The sequence below is a fragment of the Leopardus geoffroyi genome, chromosome D1, assembly GCF_018350155.1.
Source record: "Leopardus geoffroyi isolate Oge1 chromosome D1, O.geoffroyi_Oge1_pat1.0, whole genome shotgun sequence".
Classification (NCBI taxonomy): domain Eukaryota; kingdom Metazoa; phylum Chordata; class Mammalia; order Carnivora; family Felidae; genus Leopardus; species Leopardus geoffroyi.
The window spans coordinates 69,841,806-69,863,711 of record NC_059329.1 but is presented as its reverse complement, the minus strand read 5'-3'; the positions used below and the strand labels follow the sequence as shown (position 1 = coordinate 69,863,711).

The 21,906-nt window shown below is 48.7% G+C and overlaps 1 protein-coding gene and 1 long non-coding RNA gene across 15 annotated transcripts in view; one reads left to right on the top strand and one right to left on the bottom strand.

Moving 5' to 3' along the window:
• The window catches only part of LOC123601403, a 33,276-nt gene extending 13,694 nt beyond the window's left edge, over nucleotides 1–19,582 (top strand). The window contains exons 3-4 of one of the 2 annotated variants that reach the window (XR_006714091.1): nucleotides 3,323–3,532; nucleotides 19,485–19,582. This is a non-coding gene — a long non-coding RNA (uncharacterized LOC123601403). Of the gene's footprint in view, nucleotides 1–3,322; nucleotides 3,533–8,113; nucleotides 8,380–19,484 lie in introns of those variants that run through there. The other variant, XR_006714092.1, reaches the window with a different exon arrangement.
• The window catches only part of ARNTL (aryl hydrocarbon receptor nuclear translocator like), a 106,932-nt gene that overhangs the window by 64,534 nt on the left and 20,492 nt on the right, over nucleotides 1–21,906 (bottom strand). For 12 of the 13 annotated variants that reach the window (XM_045484567.1, XM_045484577.1, XM_045484570.1 and 9 more), the window contains one exon: nucleotides 5,048–5,120. The exons of the other annotated variant lie outside the window; for it this stretch is intronic. The gene's annotated coding sequence lies outside the window, so the exon portion shown is untranslated. The remainder of the gene's footprint in view (nucleotides 1–5,047; nucleotides 5,121–21,906) is intronic. 13 annotated transcript variants of the gene reach the window in all.

The window sequence follows — 21,906 nt, the reverse complement described above, 5'->3', positions numbered from 1 at the left end:
TGGAGTACCCTGGTCAGCAGGACGCCTCCGTGGTAAGAACGGCTACTTCCTCTAGGAAGCCCTCCCAGCTTGCCGTGAGCCCCCACGCAAAAGCTGCACGTTCAGTACAGTTCCCCAGGTCTGTGGCAAAACTAGGAAGTGGAGAGGACGCAACGAGCGTTGAGCCGATGGCCCCGCGTGAAAACACGAGCACGTACTGACTAGCGCCCGGGTGCGCTGTGCCCGCTCCCATGGGGAGTACAGACGCTGACCTGGCATCTGCGGGGTCTGAGCCTCTTCCTGCGCCACTCGTCGGTGTTCACCGAGGACTTTACAGGGCTCCAAGGGCAGATAAAGAAGCCCCCAGGCGTGTCCACAAAGGACTGCTAGCTTGTCCTCACCCCCTAGCCAGACAAGTATTCTCAGCTAGGTGATGGGGGAGAAAAGCTGTCAGCAGTTAGCAAGAATCGTCATTTTGGCTAATTTAGGAAATCTGGGATTCACCCGGGCTGAAGCTGGGCAGACCTCACTCCTGAGCATTCCTTGATGGGTTATTTTTCATTTTGAATTGATGTTACTGTTCCATCGACAAGGGAGTTTTTTGAAAGTCAGGGGCAACGAATGTAAGGAAGTTACATTCCTGAGGCCCCAGCACGCCGGGAGACACAGCAGGCGGCCACACACCCACACCCAGAGCAATGCCTCCTGCACTCAAAGCTGAGGGGACAGGCGGGTGGCTCTGCCCAATGCCATGGCCGATGAACCTCCAATTTCAAGTACATTTGATCACGTTCTAAGTCTGTGCAAACAGACTTTTACTATCCTTACTTCAACACACACTTCCTGAGCCGGATGTACTATGCTGGTACTGAGAACCAACAGTGTGTGTGTGTGTGTGTGTGTGTGTGTGTGTGTGTGTGTGTGTACACGCGCACACTCATGTGTGGTCCCCACCCTTAAGGAGCTCAGTTTACTGAGCATAACAAGTAGTAAATCAACAGTGTGCTGATAAGCACTTTGGAAGCGAGAAATGCAGGGTGTTGTGGGAGACAGGAGGAAGGTCGTCCCCAGGTCACAGCGAGGAACAACGGGGGAAGGAAGGTGTCCGGAAGACTGGAAACCTGAACTGAGCTACTGAAATGGGGAGCAGGGCGCAGGTCATTCCCCAGAGGGCCCAGAGGTGATGGCTGGTGGGAGGCTGGGCCGAGGTTAGAAATACATGAGGAATGTGCCCACAGGCCAGATCATGAAAGCCTGCAGGCCTACCAAGGAGCTTAGGTTTTATCCTGCAAGCAATAAGGAGCCCTTGGAGAGCTTTAAGAAGAAAGCCATGATCAGATGTGTGAGTTATAAACATCATGCTGATAAGGAGTGTGGGGGTGGAATGAGGGAGGACAAAAATGGACACAGGAAGAGCAATTAAGAGGCTTTTGAAAGAAATCCAAATGATGAGTCCTAAGGGAAGGAGTAGGGAGGGAAGAGAAGGGAGTGGACAAGTGAGAAGGCACCCTCTTTACTAGGATGGTCACCCACAGAACAGGACAGCGGAGGGAAAGGACAAAGCCAGGGATGACTCGTGAAGGAGACGCAACTTGGGGCTGCAGTCCCAGGCACGGCAGGTGACACGGGGAGACAGACGCACCTGGCCGCGGGGCAGGGATGGGCCCGAGGTGCCCGCGGGCAGTGGACAGCAGCCAGCAGCGCAGCCTAGGAGGAGGTTCTGTGCTGGATATGTAGTTCTGGATGACTGCAGGGTAGAAAGGAGCACTGCACAGGCTCCGCCGGGGAGAATCCTCACGGTGATGAGAAAGGGACCAAGCAAAACCCTACCAAGCTAAGGACAAAAGAAAGAACACTAGCAAAGCAGGCTGTGGAGGCAAGGGCTTTGGGGCTGGAGGAGAACCTGGAGAGGCAGGCAAGGCGAAGCGAGGCGAGGGAGCACCTACCGAGGAGGGGAAGAGACAGTTCAGAGGCCACAGACGAGGGGCCGGAAAAGGGAGTCCTCACTGATGGAAGCAGTTAGGTGTTAGCAGCCACGGCCCAGCAAAAGAATTAAGGAGTGTTGACAGTTCAGCTGACGTCTGTAGAAGTCTCAAACAGAATTATGACTTTTCCCCCAACAGCCTCACTGTCTTGCTTCATTTCTTGGTGGGGCCTTCCGATGACCCTTACTAAACTGTTGGCCACCCTCTCCCTTTACTTTACTGCAGGGCGTGATCACGCCTGCCTGACCTTACACACCACGTCTCATACCTTTATTCTGTCTGTCTCCCCTACTAGAAACATCTTCTCAGGAGTAGCCTCATGAGGACAAGAGGCCGTGTCACCTCTACAGCCACAGTGCCAAGAGTCAGTGCCTGGCACACAGAGGTTAAGCACCTTGTCCCAAGCCTCTTGGCTCATTACAAACAACAAATATTCACTGAGCACATAGGACATGCCCAAGCCATGATAGATGCTGGGGATGTGGGGGGAAACACCCGGCCCTCAAAGCTTGAAGTTGAAGGTGAGCAGAGACAAATACCAAATATTTAAACAAAAAGTCGATTATAATTGCCGCAGAGCTAGGGCTGAAATCTGGCTGTCATGCCTTCCAGTGATATTTCCTTTCCAAGCCCACGACTGTCAACCTTCTCCAAGTTCCTCCAACCCAGGAAATTTTTACCTGGGGAAACAGTTAAAGCGATTAAGGTTTGGTCTTGATTTCTTGCAGAGATCCCACACTTCCTCCACCCTTTCACCAGACTCCTAGGAAGTGGAAACACCCACACTAGGCTCTGAATATTTAACCCGCATAGCTCAGTCCGTCCCCAGTCCTTCCACATAAGTGGGAGGAGTAATTCCACACTCAGGTGAGAGAAAACAGGAAGCAGAGTCACCCGGGGGTCAGATCTGGGTTCAAATCTCCTGTAACCTTGGGCAGGTTACTCAGCCTCTTTATGATCTGATTTCCTCACTACTGACATGAGAAAACGAACTCTCCGTGTTGGAGGCTGTTGCAGAGAGGACCTAAAACGACACCTGTAGAGCACCAGCACCGTGCTGGGGACCTACTGAGGGCTCCATAAATGGTGGCTCTGAACCACTTACACCTGCTGCCTTTGCTCCCAGATCTCAAACTGCTACATTCACACAAACCAAGCCAAATGTGACTTAGAATCCAAACCAAAGAACGTACACTCAAAACGCTCAGAGCACAAATTGATAACCTGGCCGTATGACCTGAGGAAGTATCTCAAACTCCCATACATGGGCCGACCCTCCAGTAAGAGGTCTCATTTGAGTCTCCCGGTCTACCCTCTCTTCCCCTCCATTGTGGCAAATGCAACTCTTTCGCCGACAGATCGCATCTTGTCTTCTGGCAGGAGTCCAGACATGGGCTGGGTTCCGTGTGCAAGCTGCGGCACAGCCGTGAGCACCACGCCTCCAAGGGCGCATAAGAACACAGTCACCAGCCCAGGGTGCACACAAACCCCCAAGCATCGCTTGGCTCCAGAGAAGGAAAAGAGCACCGGTCGCAGCATGTTGTGCCTGCCTCAGAGCTAAAGAAAAGGTAACTGCGACATGCAAATGTGTACTCCCTTCTTTTAAGGCCCACACTCTCTATGGGTGGTCTATTTTCCTAGTGTCTTGGATTCTTTATCCCTCATTTATGTCCAACCCTGTGCAGCCTGGAGCCCTCATCCCCCATTCTCCTCCTGTGGCATCATGTTCCTCAAGGCCACCTGTAACCAACGTGTCACCAAGTCAGCAGCCTTCCTTCAACTTCCTTCTCCATGGTCCCTGCTGCCCCCTTCTCTTCCCTTCCTGGGACTCTCTCCTCCTTGGCCTTTGGTTCTCTTCTACCTTTTTCTTCCATCTGGAATTATGCACATTCCCCAAGGCTCAGCTCTCCGCTCATCATGGGGAGAACTTATTTAATCCTACGGCCTCCCTTCCACATCTCCAGACCAAACCCTCTCAGTCCCAGCTTCAGCCCTGCACTTCCAATTGTCTACGGGACATTTCCTGTGGATGAACCACTGTCACCCTGAATTCAGGGTATCTAAAACCAGATGCACCAACTACCCCTCTCAGTCTCCAATGTCTACATGTGCCAATGATGCCACTGTGAACCACCAAGTTTAAACTTCCATTTTCTTTGGCTCCTGTTCTTAAAGTCTAAGAAGACTGTAAATCCTATGGTTCTCCCTTTGCAATAGCTCTTCTATTGGTCCTTTGCCCCATTTTCACCACTGTTAACCACATGCCATCATGCGCAGATTGCTGCTGTTCCTTTGAACAAGCCCCATCCCTCCTGTCCAGCTATGAGAAGAACGGTCCTAGCCTGTCGCTTCTGCCATTTCACTTCTTTTCCCAAAATAACCTCAATGGCTTCCCACTGCCTCCAGGACAAAGTCCAAGTGCCTTAGCCTGACATTCAGGGTCCAGAGAAGGAGTCTGCAAACAACAGCCCACAGGCCAAATCCTACCTACCACCTGTTTTTGTAAATAAAGCTTCACTGGGACCCAGCGGTGCCCATTCATTCATAGCTGCTTTCATGCTACAACAGCAGAGCGGAGTAGCTGTGATAGAGACCGCATGGTCTATGAAGTCAAAAATATTTACCGTCTGACCTTTTACAGAAGAAGTTTGCTGACCCTGGTCTAGAACAATCACCTCTTGCCAAAGGTCTGGCCCATGACTCCTCTGAAGCTCTTGCTCCTGTGGGTCTGTTGCTGAGCCCACTGTCTTTTTGTCTTATGCCCACTTTCTCAAACCTGAAAACCTTATTTCACTCTTCTCCGGATTTTTCCTTCAAAACCCAGCCAAAGCCCACCCTGCCATGAGCCTGGGTGCCATGAGCCTTACACCTCCTGGATGCCCCTCCAGAGCATCTACTCCATAAACCTACAGTGAAATTTCACTTCTCCTGTGGATCCCTTCTGCCTGTACTACAGGCTTCTCTAGAGTCTAGGCTTGGTAACCTCCACAGAGCTGTGCCAATGATAACTTTCTTGCCCTTTATTCCAAATACCGATCCTCAACAGCATAATTTGGTAAGAAGAAGGCATCAAACAAACTTACCAGTGAAGGCCTAGGATTCCACATTTGAAAAGTTAAGCTTGGGTCCAAATGCGTGCACTCCAGCCAGCACCACCTAAAGCCAACGAAATAAGAGTTCAGCTTAAGAGAGGCTATTTATACACTGTCTTTCAATTTACAGCCCCCAATAAGTTTTGATTTACCATCCTCTCAGGATGCCCATTTCTGTTACTTTGCCCAGAAAATTGTGCTCATTTTTCAAATCCACTGGACAGTCTTTCCCTAAGAAGCCTCCCCAGTGTCCCCAGCAAGCCGGGCACCTCCCCCTCTCAGTTCCCATGGAACTCTCCCATGGCGAGACATTTATGGCAACACGTGACACATGGGAGCATAATTTCTTATTTAGGAATGGGGGTCCCTAGAGTCTAGGCTTTTCAAGAGAAGAGGCCTGTTAAATTTACCCCTACTCTCACCCCACTGCCTAGAATGCTGTGGGCATTTAGGTAGTCTTCAATAAATATTTGTAAAAATGTGAGGAAAAACAACCCACTTAATTCATTACCACATGCCTGGGTATTGAAAATTCTGCTTGATCACAATTTTCCCTATAGAAAGGCATGCCTCAATCCCACTGCTTTTAATAAGCAATGGCTTAACAGGAAGGATTCATGAGATTAATGGTCTAAATGCACACCTTTGGAATGACACTCCCCTGGGCAGAGAGCCTTCAGAGGCTTCCAGAATCTAAGAAGGCGAGCCCAACTCCGTAAGCAGGCTGCCAGGCCTGCACGAACTGGCCCAGCCTGAGTCCACAGCCTCAGCTCGAGTGGCCTCCCCCACTGACCCCACAATCCAGACAAACAGGCCTGATAGCGGGCCTTCTCTATATTCCCTCCAGCTGGAGGTCCTTCTTCCCTTCCCTCCAAATGATCTCCTATTGAAATGCCATCCATTTCAAACACTATGTCCCAGACCAAGTTCATGATGGGGCCAATAAGTTTTTTTTTTTTTTCTCTCTCTCTCTCTCATTTTTGTGTGTGTGTGTGTGTGTGTGTGTGTGTGTGTGTGTGTGTGTTAAAACATACATAACAGAAAATTTATAATCTTAACCATTTTCAGGTATATGGCTCAGTGGTATTAACACGTTTGTGTTACTGTGTAACCATTACCACCATCCGTCTCCAGAACTCTTTTCCACAAAACTGAAACTCTATACCCATTAAATGATGACTCCACGTTCTCCCTTTCCCCCAACCCTTACTCCCAGTCTCTGAAACCCAGTATATTTTTGTGAAATGAATAAATGCTGGATAAAGACATGAATGAATCTGACCTCAGCCCTCCTCACAAAAGCCAGAAGGGCTGTCCCATAGCACTAGACGCCCATGGCACTGTCTTCATCGTTCTTGGATTTCTTTCAATCTACAGCAATCCTGTTTTGCACAACTGTATTCTTCTTCAGTGGGTAAACTGTGACTTCTTTTGAGAGGTTAAGCTCTGGTCCAGAACATGCACTTGGCCTGTCCTCCATGTTGCCAGACCCAATGGGCAAGCCTTAGTCTTTGTCTTACAGCTCTTGATATCAGTAAACCATTTCCTCTTGCTTGACGACTCCTTTCACTTGGCTTCTAGGACAGCACTCTTGTTTTCCGCCTGCTGTTTCTCACTGGCTGTTCTTTCCTTTTGCTGGTTTTTCCTTCTCTCCTTGCCTCTCAATGTCAGAGTGTCCCGGGGCTCAGGCCTCATTCTCATCTCTTCTCTGTATGCCTTCAGTCACCCCTCGGTGATTTCGCCTAATGTCAGGGATTCAGATACCATTTGTATGCTGAGGATGCCCAGATTTTTCTCCAAGCCCGGATCTCTCCTTTAACTCCTGACTGGTAGGATATATCCAACTGCCTGCTTCAAGTAAGATGTCAAATAGGAGCTCTGTGTAAGTCATGTTCAATGTCCCAAACTTAACATGTCCAGTGCCGACCCCTGGCCTTCCCCCAGACCTGCTCCTCCAAGTGTTCCCCATATCAGGCTAAAGACAACGTTCGTCAAGTTGCCCAGGCCAAAACGTTTATAGAGTCATTCTTGTCTCCTCTCTTTTGCTCTGTATCCAATCCTCACCAAAATTGGTTTGTACTTCAAAATATATTCAGAACATGACCATTTCTCACCCCCTCCACCATTACCAATATAGCTGATTACAACAGCCCCTGCACAGGTGTGCCTGCCCCCCACCCCTCCCCTGCGCTTTGGCTCTTGGTAACACTCCTCCCTCCATCCACAGTCTATTCCCAGTACAGGAGGGAACTGGTCACAACCTAAGTCAGAACAGGTCATTTCTTTGCTTAAAATCCTGAAAAGCCTTCCTACCAAGGCCAATGCCAAGGAGATGAATGTTTATAAAGTAGACCTGCAGGCCCAGGGGCAGGCATGGGGGGGAGGAAAGGTCTTCGGGCCAGGGCCCAGCTCCCATCCATCTGTCAAATGGCAGTCCTGGCTGTGGCTCCTATTATCTGATTGCAAAAAGAAAGGAAACTTTAAAGGGAGACAAATACAATCAGTCAGCTTCCTTTTCCAGTTGAGGCACCACAAAAAGCCAATAGCACTCACATTTCTCAAGAAGCACATAAGATATGTCAAGTCTGCTACCACTTAATAACTGGTTTCCAAAGATAAATCTAGCCTTCTGGAGAATAGTTATTACCCCCCTTGGTGGTGGGGGGGGGGGATCCTCCTTAAGCCCCTCTTTTTCTTGCCTCCTCCAGCTGGTCACCAAGCCCTGGTTGCCTCACTGTCTCTAGACTTTCTCCCACTCCTCTTTACCAGTGGGGCGGCTGGAGGTGAAGTCCAAATGACACAACTAAGGGCTTTAATTGGCTCAGGTCTCTTCGGCTCTCCTTAGAGCTACAGTGGCAACCTCCTAACCTCTACTCACTTATTTATTTCCAACCACAAACCCAAACACAGTGTCTGTAATGACTTTTAATAAAACCTAAATATGATCAAGTCCTCTGTTTAAAACTCCCCAAAGAGTTCCTACCTTGTTGTACCATAAATTCTTCTAAAACATAGTACAGTAAACCATGCTAAAGACTCTTTTTTTATTTTCCATAGATGCTTTTCTTCTGCCTTCTTAAAAAAGACCATGAAGGCCCCAACAAGGGTGGGCAAATGGTCCAGCCCGATTAGACTACTCCACTCCCTGGCTGCAATGACAGGCACAACATCCAACCTAAGCCAGGCAGAGACTTGCTCTAGAACTAACATATAGATGCAGAGAAAGGAGTTGTCCCTTCACTGCAATTGCTGGACTGGGTCTGTCAGCAGTGGTGCCCCCACGAGGAGCACGGTCCATCTGCAGTAGGAAAGACCGATGCCAACATACAAAGAATAGCAGACAGGGAGCCAGACGGCAGCATCAACTCCCATTCTGGAACCCCTTCCTTTTGTGAACTCCTGTAGCATCCTACCCGACTATGGAACCAGTAACTCCCCGTTTATGCCTCCACTAGCAGGAGTCCCAACAGGCACATCATATAAATTTCCCATATCTGTGTTTTTCCCATCTCTGTTTTTTCTCTCTGCCTGGAATGTGTGCTCCTTGGATTTTTACACAGCAGCCAGACCTTTAGCGCTATGGAGGCTTCCCTGAAGGACAGCACAGTTACTCCAGTCTTCCAGATGTGCTCTAAAATGCCTGGAAGGCACCCGTTCTGTTGCACCATAGACTCCTCCTGGTCTTCCCAGTCTTAGCTGGTTGCCCAAGCTAGAACCCTCATTCTCAACCTGGTCTCCTCACACTTCCTCGTTGCCATGAGGACTTTCCTCTTCTTGCTTTCTGTCCCACCACCCCCCTCCTTGTCTTCTCCTCACTGCACTCCAGCCACCCTGGCCATCTTTACCCTGATGTTCCTATACCCTAATGCTCTTTCCCGAGTTACACATACAACTCACTTCTTCACTTCATTCGCTACAGTATACACTATGGTGCAAGTTCACAAAAGCCCATTTCTTTTTTCTTGGGGGCACATGGCTAGACTCTATTTCCCAACAGCCTCCCTTGTAGTTAGAAGTAAACATGTGACTGAGTTCTCACCAATGGGTAGGAGAGATGAGTGCTCCTTCCAGATTGGCCCATAAAAAGTTCCCCACAAGGGGCATATTGGTGCCTTAGTCAATTAAGCATCGGACTCTTGATTTCGGCTCAGGTCATGACCTTACGGTTCGTGAGGTTGAGCCCCACATTGGGCTCTACACTTATCGTGCAGAGCCTGCTTGGGATTCTCTCTCTCTCTCTCTCTCTCTCTCTCTCTCTCAAAATAAATAAACATTAAAAAAATTTTAATAAAAATACAAAAACTTCCCCACAAGACCATCTCTCTTCTTATTCATCCTCCAGCTGAATGGAAGGCAATCTGAGGGCCTTAAAGAGGGCAGAGCCATAAGATATAAGGAATGTGGGTCCCTCGGTAACCACAAAGAAGGAGCAGCCAAACTGGAATTTTTCTGTACAAGAAATAATGTTTTCTTGGGTCGATAACACTGAGATTCAGGAGTTTGTTTGCTACTTAACCTAACAGCTTGGTCTCCTTCTCAACGAGACCTTCTCTGACTACTCTAAAATTCTCCTAACACTTCTTAGCCAACCTCCTTGCTTTATTTTTCACCATAATCTTATTACCATATTGGATAATGTGTATTTTATTATTTTGTTTTCTATCCCCCCAAATCTGAATGTGAACTAAAGGCAGGAAATTTTTGCTTTTTATTTTTTCCTTTGCTGTAAACCCTGGGTCTAGAACAGTGCTGGCCATGTTATGAACAATCACTTATTGTTGAATGACTGACTGACTGAATGAATGAATGAAGTACATGGGCTCCAAGGTCAGGAGGGCCTGGGTTGAGGCCCAGCTCTGCCATTTATTAGCTGTGCAACCTGGGGCAAGATACTCTACCTCTTTAATACTCATTTTCTTCATCTGTAAAATGGCGGAAGTAACAGCACTTTCTTTATCGAGACCGGGAATAATTAAGATCGTGAACATAAATCCCTACATAAATCCCTCAGTACAGTGCCTAATAACAGCTCAGGTTCCATAAATGCTAATTGCTATTGTTATCAACTCAAGGCCAGAGGACAAGACTGGGTGTTAGGCCCTAGCAAGGTCATCTGGAGAGCCATACTTTGCAGCAGAAGTTGAATGGATATTTAAATGCACAAACTCTTCTGGAAGAAATCGTGACAAACACCTAGGTAGTGAGATTTAAGAACTGCCTAAAAGATCCCAGTAAATTGCCAACGATCAGAAAAACATGACAACTGGGGTCAGGGGTGATGAAAAGCGTGCACACAGTCTGCAGAAAAGTGCTACTATGGAAAGAACGCCACCCAAATGATGAGAGATCACTTTGTACCTTTTAAGAAACAATTTTCACAGCAAAGCTCCAGAAAAGAGAGGCCCCTTGCATCATGGGGACAAGGTAATAGGTTATAAAAATGGAACTCAAATAAACCACACACAGGGCCCACGTGGGCCCAATTTCCCAGGAAAAATAGTAATTGCTACAGCATTCAGATAAGGGAGTCACGCTTGGGCCTCGGCATAGAAAACAGCTTTCAGACATCATTAGGCTGCAGAAGAGCCACCGGGTTTACCAAATTAGCAATGCCAGCTCTCACCTGCCCCTCTCTGTCATGTTCATCTCTTTCTACCCACACGAGGACACGGCTAATGATACCCAAAGCCTGTGCCTGCTTCGCCATCTTCAAAAGAGAGAACCCTCCAGAATGAACAGCATGGTGCAGTCTCCAGAGGCTCGCCCGTGGAGACCTTGGATCAGACCTGCTCTTAGATCTCACCTCGTGGAACTCTGCAGTGCTGGGCCTTGTAGACAAAACATCACCCCACCCCACCCCCACCGCCCCAAGAAGCTCTTTCTTCCTGTGGCCCCTCGGCTCTCAGCGAACTCCCCCATCCCCACCCTATAATCCCTTTCATCTCCACTCTGACCCCTCTCCCACCTCGGTACCCCTAATCACTGGCACTTCAAGCCTCGGGTTCTAGTGTCTGTTCTCCCCCTATATCAGAGGCGTGGCAGCTTTGTGGTTAGGAACAGAGATTCTGGAGCCAAACCAACTGGGTCTGATCTTGGCTCTACAGCAGGACGATCTTGGGCAGTTGATGAGTTACTTTATGTCTATTTCTTCATCTGTAAAATGGAGGCAATGGTAGCGCCCCCCTTGGGTCACTGTAGGGATTAGATGAGTTAATATATAGGAAGTGCTTAGACCCAAGCCTGGCATCTGATACACGCCCTAAAGCAACACTGCTTCAGCCAAACCCCAAACATATCCCCATGTCCTTCCACCTCCATTTCCTCTGTCAGCCTTATTGTTTTGCTGGGACTGTCCAGTCCCATCTCAGCCAGTCCTTTCTAGTGCTGACAACAGCAACTCCCCCCCCCCCCCCCCCCGCCATAACACCTTTCTTGACACCCCCCGTCCCCGCCCTAGCCTCCCGAGGAGATGGAATCGCTCTCTCTTCTCTAACAGAGTAGAGCTGACTGCCCCAGGACTCTCTTCTTAGTCTCCAGTAAAGGACCACCAATTTTAGACTTGTTTTGTCCTTCCCACTCCCAGCTCGTGGGCTCCTCAGAAACAAGGGGGCACTGGGTGTTTTCTTCCCCAGTTTTTATTCCTGGCAACTCAGCTGACATTTGCCGGTTGAAATGGTCCACGTAATCATCAACCAGAGACTGAAACAGCAACGACAGATCATCTGGGCAGAGGAAGCCTTCCCCGTCACCCCAAAGCCACATGGATTCCAGGCTAAAAAGAACACTCGGAACCAAGTCATTGACACTGGTTTGTTGGTTTCATTCTGGTTATTTCCTTAGGACCAACAAAAAACCAAACTGTTCAGCAAGTTTGCAACCTGCTTCCACTTGGCTCCACAGCAGGATGGTCTTGGACGATCTTAGCTTCCACTGCTAGGAGCACTTCCTGACAGGCTCATTCTGGTTTAAGGAGACATTGGAGTTTTTTCCCCCCCTCAAAAATCCCATTTACTTTTTCTTGCTTTAGGGCATTTCTTTTTTCTTTTTTTCTTTTTTTTTTATATCATTTATTGTCAAATTGGCTTCCCTACAACACCCAGTGCTCATCCCAACAGGTGTAGGGGATTTCTTAAAAACATCGTGAACAAGGGATCACTGTTTATTTTACTGTTTTAATCAAAGCATCAAAAATATAGGGATACAGAATTCCTCAATTTGAGCAGATAAATTACTCCTTAAGAGAGTGTACTGGCTCACCTCTACACTTAGGAACAAACAACAAGTCATGTATTACTTGTAAATACACAGCCTTTCACTTATATCTCATTTCACATTACTGTTACCCTGCTTCTTCATTCGTGGAAAATACAACAAAAACATTCCTAGCATTTAAAGTAAATTTTAAATATATCTTCACGACATTTTTCTTGAAAAAAGAAATTCTGATTCTCTGTGTGATCTTGGGCCATTGCCATTAGCTAGATAAATGCCAACGTAATAAAATCATTCTGCAATACACAAAGATGGCCAATGTAGCATTAGCTGAAAGAACAAAAATTAAAAGCAAGTGAAATGCCCCATAACAAACTCATAGCTTATTGAAGGCACTCCCTCGATAGAATATTATGCGGCCATCTTAAATGAGCATGATCAAAACTAGGGAGCCACATGGAATGGGCTGAGGATATAATCTTAGGAGTAAAGGGAAGGCAGATATGTGAGCATATGTGCTGGAACCATCAGGGTTACCCTGGTTGGGCAGATCAGGCCCGGTGTTTGAAATCAGATGCAAAGGGGGCGCCTGGGTGGCTCAGTCGGTTAAGCGTCCGACTTCAGCTCAGGTCACGATCTAGCGGTCCATGAGTTCGAGCCCTGCGTCAGGCTCTGGGCTGATGGCTCAGAGCCTAGAGCCTGCTTCCAATTCTGTGTCTCCCTCTCTCTCTGCCCCTCCCCTGTTCATGCTCTGTCTCTCTCTGTCTCAAAAATAAATAAACGTTAAAAAAAAAAAAAAAGAAATCAGATGCAAAGGAAAGGAGGAGAAAGCTAAGAGGAGATCTCACGCAACAAGGCCAGAGGGAATGATGGTAGCTGTGTGAGAATGAGGCCCCTAGGCACAGGGCAGGGGCCATGTTTAGGAGAGCAGAATCAGAAAACGGGATGGCTTCCGGAAGCCAAGGTCATTTCAGCAATTCCATCCCAAAGCAGGCAAGGGGGATGGGAAGAGAACCCTCGCTAGTTTTGCAGAATGAATCAATCCCTGGGTGAGTGAACAATTTTCAAACGCCACTCAGTGTCAAGGCTAGTCCTCTCCACAGTGTGGCCATGAGGCTTCCCACCTGAAGGTTCAGTCCCACCCAAGCCTGCAGGGCTAATCCTGACCCAGGGCAGGAGGGATTTAAGAGGCTCTGGCCTAGAACCCAGGGGGTTAGCGTTCTGCTAACCTGGCAGATAAAGAAAGTGAACCACCCCAAGAGAATGAGCATCTTGACCAAGGCCTCACAGGGAGTTGCGGGCCATACTGACTCTTAAATCTGAATCTGCCAGTCCCTGGGTTTAAAGCTTTTCTGAAGAGCACCCTGGTACAAAACTGACTGATGATTCGAGCTGACTGGCCCAGTATAGAGTGTAGAAAACCAGCTCATTCCAGAGAAACAGTGGCTTATGAATTGGTGAGCCCAACCAGACCAGGGCAGGAAGATCTCTGTGACCCTGGGACACCAACAGTACCCCTCAGGGAGAAAAAGTCCACTCCTATGCCCAGTCTGTGCTAAACTCCCACTTTTTTTTTTTTTTTTAACGTTTATTTATTTTTGAGAGAAAGAGGGAGACAGAATCTGAAGCAGGTTCCAGGCTCTGAGCTGTCAGCACAGAGCCTGACGTGGGGCTCAAGCCCATGAACCATGAGATCATGACCTGAGCCAAAGTCAGATGCTTAACTGGCTGAGCCACCCAGATGCCCCTAAGCCCCCACTTCTAACTCCTCAGTCCCCTGCACTCTGTTGGTTCAGCTGAAGCTCTGCTGTCCTGTGGGTGCCAATGTCCGTCCCTAATGGCATGGCCTCTGGCACTGGTATGCCACCTGCAGGTCTCATCAGACAGTCTATCTCTGGACAGGTGACAATGACTCCAGAGCTCCTCTCCACCTCCCCTGACCCTTTTGATTCTTATACCTATCCATCAGAATCCCTAAACCGGACCCTTCCCGCCAAATACAAGGGGCCAAACTCATTGCCCTGGCATTTAAGGTCTCCCCTCATATGGCCCACACCACCTACCAAATCATGCCTCCCAAGGCACCCACCCCTGCTCCCCGGACCAGGCAGGGGCTGCTCTCCTCTTCCTTATACCATCCCCAGAAGCCATGCTCTCCCCGCCAACCCCAAGTCCCCCAAGAACCAGCCCCAGCTTTCTCTGCTTCTCCCCAGCCTCCTCCAAACACACCGGTGTTACTCACATGGTCTCCACTGAATGAGCGGAAGTTGAATCACACTGTCTCCTTGGGTCCTGCACAGCCAAAGGGCCCGACTCTCACTTGTGGAATGAGCAAGCCACCCAGATACTGTCATTCAAAGGACTATGCACAGGAGGCACTCTGCTCCCCCAAATTTGTCCTAAACATACTGTTAGAGATTTTGTCACTTCAGTGGTTGTCAGACTCTCTCATGACACCCCTTGGGAGTGGGGCTGCAAACATTAGACAACAATGCTGGAGCCAGGACCACTGGTGAGGAATTGGAGAGCTCTTTCCACCTGTCATGGCTGCCAGTGGACACTTCCTGAGCTCCTACTATGCGCTACCCCACGGGCGCAGGGTCCTGAGGGTACAAATCTGAACAAGTCCGTATTTGCCCCACAGGACTTTGGGCTCATACAGGGAAGAGAGTGAGACGTGTTCCACTGGTGCGGTGTGATCAATGCCACGGAGGGAGAGGACACAGAACGAAGGGCAGCAGGGAGCAGAGGTGGCCACGATGCAGTTCAACCCAAGAAGGGGCTGGGGAAGGGCTCAGAGAAGGCCACGCGGAACTGGTCCCAGAGGGATAATCGACACCAATGATGAAGACGATGGCAGCAAGCGCTTACTGCGCACTCACTTATGCTAAGCACGGGACAAAACACTCCACTTGCTTTATTGTAAACTCATTTACTCCTTTATTAGTGAGCCGCTGCTATCTTCCCGCCACCATCTCACGCACTGGGGACACAGCAGTGAACAAAATAACACTGGTCTCTGCCCTCGCAGCTTACCTTCTATTGAGAAGAGAGACGATAAGCCAAGTAAGAAAGTAAACTGCAGAATATGTTAGATGATGCTAAGAGCTAAGAGGAAAAAGAAAACAAAAGGAAAACAGGGAAACATCTGGGGGGCAGTGGGCTGAATGGTACGACTTTACACAGGGTGGCATGTGAGAAAAGACCTGAAGAAGGGGAGTAACCACACCATACAAATATCTGGGGGAAGAGCATTCAAGGCAGAGGGAGCAGTCAGAGGAAAGAGCCCGAGCCCGAAGCCAGCTTGGCGTGTTTGCGGAACAGCAAGGACTCTGACGTGGCTGAAGTGGGGCAAGAGGTGGGCAGGTGGGATCAGTGCATTCGGCCACATGAGTCATGCACTGCGTAACTCGGGGTCGGGGGGGACACCACCCACATGCACCAGTGAGTTACGCACGACCCAGCCTGCTTGGTTACCCACCAGGCCCTGGGCTGGGAGATGGGGTCAGAGAAGCACCAGGCAGCCGTGGGGGCCATGCTGAGGATTTGGTTTTTCCTTTGAGTGAGACAGGAAGCTACTGTCGAGAGGGTTCTGAGCCAGAGGCACGACTTGATTGGACCCCGGCTCACTGGGTCACTGGGCAGAGCGCATACAGAGCAGGGTAAGGGTGGAAATAAAAGACCACTGCAGAGGCTACGGCAACGATCACACTCAAGTACATATAGTGTTCCCCTCCCAATCCCATGAGGGAGTTCTGTGCTCACTCTTTCATAGATGAAGACATTGAGGCTCAGGAGAGATCTGGTAACTTGCCCAAGGTCACTGGGTTAGGCAGTAGCAGAACCACCGGGATTGGGAAGCGGGGGAAGAGAACGTTCTAGGTGGAGTGAACAGCACCAGCCGTGGAGCAGGAGCTTGGCAGGGCCTGCCACACTTAGGGAAGGGGAGGCTCATGGTCCAGGGGATCCAGAGCCCGAGGGAAAACGACAATGGCAGCCAGCGAAGGCCTGTCTGTTCCCTGTCTGCTCACACAGATGCCTACCAGTGGCATCCAAGCCAGTCTGGCTCCTTGGACCAGAACAAGCACCTCCTAACCCAGCTCCCTGCTCCATGCTTATCCCTCCCACTTCAGTCCATGGGCAGCCAGAAGAACCTTTAGAAAACATGAATCACTTATTGTCTTCGTGCTCTCAATGCTCCAGTGGCTTCCCATCACACCAGGCACACGGGGGACCCTCAGATGACATTGAATGAATAGATGACTCCCTCATCCCTGCCGCCTCACTCAGGCACGTCCTGTTTCAAACCAGTGGAAAGGATGACTTCTTCCTTCCCTCCTTAGCAGAGGGAGGCAAACTCATGCTGAGGAGTGCAGGGGTGCTGGTCAGCCAGAAGTCCAGGCAGACGTCCTTGGTCTGCCTGGACCAAGCCAGGCCACCATATTAACCAGCTGAAACCCATGAGGAGGGAGGGGAGCCATTCAGACCACTTAAGACACAACTTTTGGAGCCAACTTGTTTTAAACAAAACTGCTTATTCCAAAGCAGACTGGACACTCTCCACCACGCTACGGCCAAGTAAAGGAGGCCTACACATGGCCCGGGCCATGATGACTGTAAGAGGCACACTCCACCCAGCAGCCCTGGCCCTGAGGCCGGCCATGAAAAGCTTTCCTCACCGAGTCGGTGTATTTAAGGGGCGGACCCAATGACTGAAGTCCTCCCTGAACACAGGGAACCCCAAAGTTGTCTCAGAAACTGGGGGAAAACTATGAAACTAAGGTTGGGACAAAACTTGACAAATTCCAGTCGGTTGATATTTGGGACGAAGGGGTAGATTTCCCAAAGGATGACGACAACTCCCGGGGTGTAAATCCAGGCCCTCTCAGGGCCACACTCATTCCAAAGCCCTTTGTTCTCCATAGAAAAAGATTCACACACATCCTTACACGTGCATATACGCAGATATATTTTTAAAGAATTGGTAACAACATAGAATGGATGAGACTAGTAAACAAGACCCCCCCACACACAAGAAAATTAACTGAGTAACAAAGGGCCTTTCTGTAGGCCCTGATAGGAGAGTTAAATGATCACCGTGGGCATGACTTATCCTCTGGGTGGCAGAGAAGTGAGGGGGGGCTCTGGAAGCCAAGTGAGTCCCAGACTCCTTCAGGAGGCAGGTAACTTGGTTTCCCATACTGCATCAAGCCAGTGTGAGGCAAGTTCAAAGGCCTTGTTCTCTGAACAGGAAGACGGGAGAAGAAGGGTCAGAAAACACAGACATTAAGGGCTGTAGAAGGAAGGGTGCGGAGTCTTCATGGGAGGCAGGGTCCTGTCTGTCTTGGTTTTTCAGAAAGATGGGGCACAAAGAACAGGACCAATGGCTGAGCCCTCGATCTGACAGAGAAGTGTAATAGAAAAGAAGACTCGACAAGGAAGCTCACATCTCCCCAACTTCCAGCTTTTCTGGGCAGCCAAAAGCCAAGCCGACAGTGATGCTCAAAGATCCCGTAAGTGTCAGTGATCAAGAGTTTCAGGACGGGCAATGGCACAGTAAACTACCCTGAACACATGCAAGACCAGACCTGGAGAACAGGGTGTCAGGGAGGGGGTTACTATAACTAAAACAGCAACAACAAAATAGAAGACCCTGTCCCTGAAAGGATCAGTCCAATATCCTGCTAGAAGGACACGGAGAGGCTGGGTCTCGTTACAAGTTGTAAATAAGAGAGAAAACACAAGCTTGGCCATGGAAAAAGCTGCAGCGGGCACTGATTGGGACTTCTTTGTGCAAACCGGCTCTTCGCTCTTCAGAAAAGAAGGAAGTGCCCCCGGGGTATGCCTTGGCTTTTGCTCTCTCCACCTGTACGCCCAGGCCTGGCCCAGGCGGACTGAATGGGAGAAGCAGCTCAGCTTTACTGAGATATCCGCACCCCTCCCCACTCCCCCCCCCCCCCGCCCCGAATCTCCTCCCTCCCCACTAGAAAGCACAGGGGGCGAAATAGAAGGAGCCAGGCCTTTGAATCATCCTAACCCCAGCCCTCCTGCTCCACTACAAAAGGGCGCATGTAACCATCTCTGGGGCCGCTCTCACAGTCTGTAATGAGCTTCGTTTATTTCCCTGTGAACCGTTTCTCTCTCCCACGAGAATGAAAGCTCCATGACAGCAGACAGCAGGTCTGCCTTGCTCATCACTATGCCCCCTGACGGCATCTGGAACAGTGACTGCCACATTGCAGGAATTCAACAGATCAGTGCATGGCTTCAAACACCAAGCAGTCATCTGTAGGAGCTGTGTCAGAGCGCGTCCTGCCGGGTACGGGCCAAGTGCTAGGTGGATGGCCCAGGGACTTCCCCAAGGTCCTGCAGTCAGCTCAGGACCCCCACCCTTTCCCTACAGTCCTGACCCCTCCTCTTCATTCTGTCCCCAGAGCACGGCTCAGGTCACTCACCTGAGCAATGACAAGAGCAAGGGACAACTGTGACAGAAAAGAGCAACAATTAGTTCTCCTCAGTCTGTAAACATGGCGGTGGGAAGAAGCCACCACCAAATCTACAGTCACAAACAGAGGGAGGGAAACATGCACAGAGGACACTGGTAATGGAAGAGTCTGAGAGAACAAAGGACAGGGTCACCTGATCCCAGGATGATGGAGCCAGGGGTCCCCGAGGAACACAGGAGTATAAGATAAAGGAGAACAGTTACTCGGTGAATGGGAAACCTGCAAGGTTCATTTCCTTAAGTGACCGTAAAACAGGCTAGTCAAATTCCAGGAGCAGAGTTCCCCCCGACATCTTTCCCGACATGTCACAGAACGATTGCTTTCTGTGTTGATTTCCACAAAGGAAAACATCCTCTTCCTAACAAATTCCTTACCTTGTCAGAAAATCACCTCGATAGCCCTGAGTTAACATGAGAGCCTATAGCCCAGGCCAGGTTGCCAAAAATCAAAATTCTTCATTTGGCTGGAGGGTATTAATTTATAAGACTCATTTTTAACTAGCTCATTATGATTATAACAGCAACACACGCTTACTGTTGAAAAATAGAAAACCACAGGGAAGGAGATGAGAATAGAAATCACCTCAAATTCTACGAGATGAGAACCACTGTTAACACTTAGGTGCTTTTCCCTCCTTCTATGCCTGAGCCTTTAACAGAGTCAAGAGCATACTGTGAATGTAAGTTCAATTCCTGCTTTTTTTTTTTCAGTAAAGTCCGGTTAAAAATACTCCACTGTGTTCCAGGAAAGAAGATCATCTTTAGTGAATAAACACATTAAATAAAAAAATGAATCAAAGTTAAAATTTTTTTTGGATTATCCACTGAGACCCCATTTCTCCAGCAAAAGAAAAAAAAAAATCACTCTGGCCAGGACAGAAACAGTCCACGGGATAGAAACCATAAGCTTGTTTTTGTATTCTCTTATCTATATCATATTTTCAGTAAACATTTATTGTTTTGAACAAGCCACATATTTTGTTTTCCAAATCAACAGAGGAATTTTATAACTACATCTTACTATTTTGAAGCAAGAGGTCATGTTCTAACAGCTTTGGGAAGGTTTCATCTTCCAATCTGCAGGAAGACCAGACCAGTTAAAAATGATCACTTCATATTCGGGGACCGTGACATCCAAATGGAAGTCCTAGCTCCCCTTTTGTTGTATTCTGTCACCTCGTCAGTGGAGCAAGCAAATGGCTCTGCCAAAGACATATTATATGTCCTATGCTACCTGGTTGGGAGCTGCCCTGATGTCTGCCCACACCCTGGTGGGGTACGTGGCTCTACCTTGGCCAGTGAAGACCTTGGCCAATGACGAACAGAAGAACAACTCTGCCTAGCAGAGAACACTGTCCAGGACCAAGATCTCCACACAATGCAAGTTTTCCCCACCACTGCACCAGGTGCTGGGGACATACAGGTGAATAACACAGACGCTATGCCAGTTTCCATGGAGCTCAGTTTGCAGGGCACTTCCCCTTCCATTACTCACCCTAGGCCTGGGAGACAGGAAAGGCCATCACCATTATTCCCACATTGTAGATGATAAAGCAAATGTTCATCAAAGCCTTCTGCCCCAGGTTATGAAGCAGAAGCGGATGGACTCAAACCCAGGTCTTCTGACTCCTAGCTCAGTGCTCTTTCTACTGTACCACTTACATTGATGAATTTCCTCTGACAACTGAAGTCTTCTAGATTATTCACATTCCCTCCAGCACCTCGGCACCTCTGGCACCTTGGTTCTACCTGGCAGCCTCGTCTCTGAGCAATGAGTTGCCCTGACTTCTAGATGGCTACATACGCCAAGATTTCTGTGTGCCTGCCTAGATCCTGACCCTGGACTCAGGCATCTTCCCAGCTCTCCTGGCACCAGCTTCAAACTCTATTTAATCCTTCCCACTGGTACCACAATGCAGCATGCTGCAAATTTCCCCTCATGTTCTATATCCTCTCCACTTTTAAATACAGTTTTTGCTGGACTCATGACCTCCCACCTAAAGATGCTTCTCAGCCTCCTTCGTAGTTAGATGTAGCCGTACCTCTAGTTAGTACAACTAACTAACTAACTAATTCTGGCCCCTAGAATAAAAGAACGTGCTACTACCAGGTCTTTCCCTTAGAATGACTGCAGGTGTTCCCCCCTTAGCTTTTCCCCCAGGAGATGGTAAAAATGGAAGCTTCTGCCTTCAACCACCAAGTGGAAGCCACATGTTGAAGATAGAAGGCTTGGACCACTGGCTGCTAAGGACTAGTTTCAGCCATGGTCCGTGGATCTCTTTAATACGGGAACTTGCTTGGTGTCCCAACTGAAAAGGCTTGAGCGAGACCAGTTCTACATTCTCCTAGTAAAGCCCCTTGCCACCAAATAAATACTTTTTTTAAAAAATAATTTTCTTAAATGTTTATTTATTTTTGAGAGCCCTGTGGGGGAGGGACAGAGAGAGGTGGAGACACAGAATCCAAAGCAGGCTCCAGGCTCCGAGCTGTCAGCACAGAGCCTGACGCAGGGCTTGAACCTATGAACCATGAGATCATGGTTCATAGATCTCAGAGAACCATGAGATCATGAACTGAACCAAGTCAGACGCTCAACCAACTGAGCCACCCAGGTGCCCCACCAATTAAATACTTTAAAGGGGAGGTTCAAACCTATATAAGAAAACGTTCCATTCAGGTTTGTTTCATGGAAAGCTTCTAAACAATGAAATTAGCAGGACCTCACAGATGATTTATGTTCAGATGACAGGAAAAATTGAGAGGGCTCAGAGAAGTAAATCAGCCCCCTGCACTTATAGGAGGGGAGAGAGCTCTAGGTGACAAGCATGACCAGCTCTCTCTCCTAAAGCAGTTCACTCCATTCCTGGAAAAGGCACCAAGAGCTGAAATGATGTGAGCCAAGGCTAATTTCTCCATGGAAACAATGTGATAACAGGAGCTTGTGTTCCTAACCAAGAACTTGATGGTCAACTTTTAAAGGACATTACATAAATTCCATGTTTTATCATCTATTAAAGCCTTTGGACTTTTTTTTAAAAATTTGTTTTAATGTTTATTTTTGAGAGCGAGAGAGAGAAGGAGACAGAGCACGAGTGGGGGAAGGGCAGAGAGAGAGGGAGACACAGAATCCAAA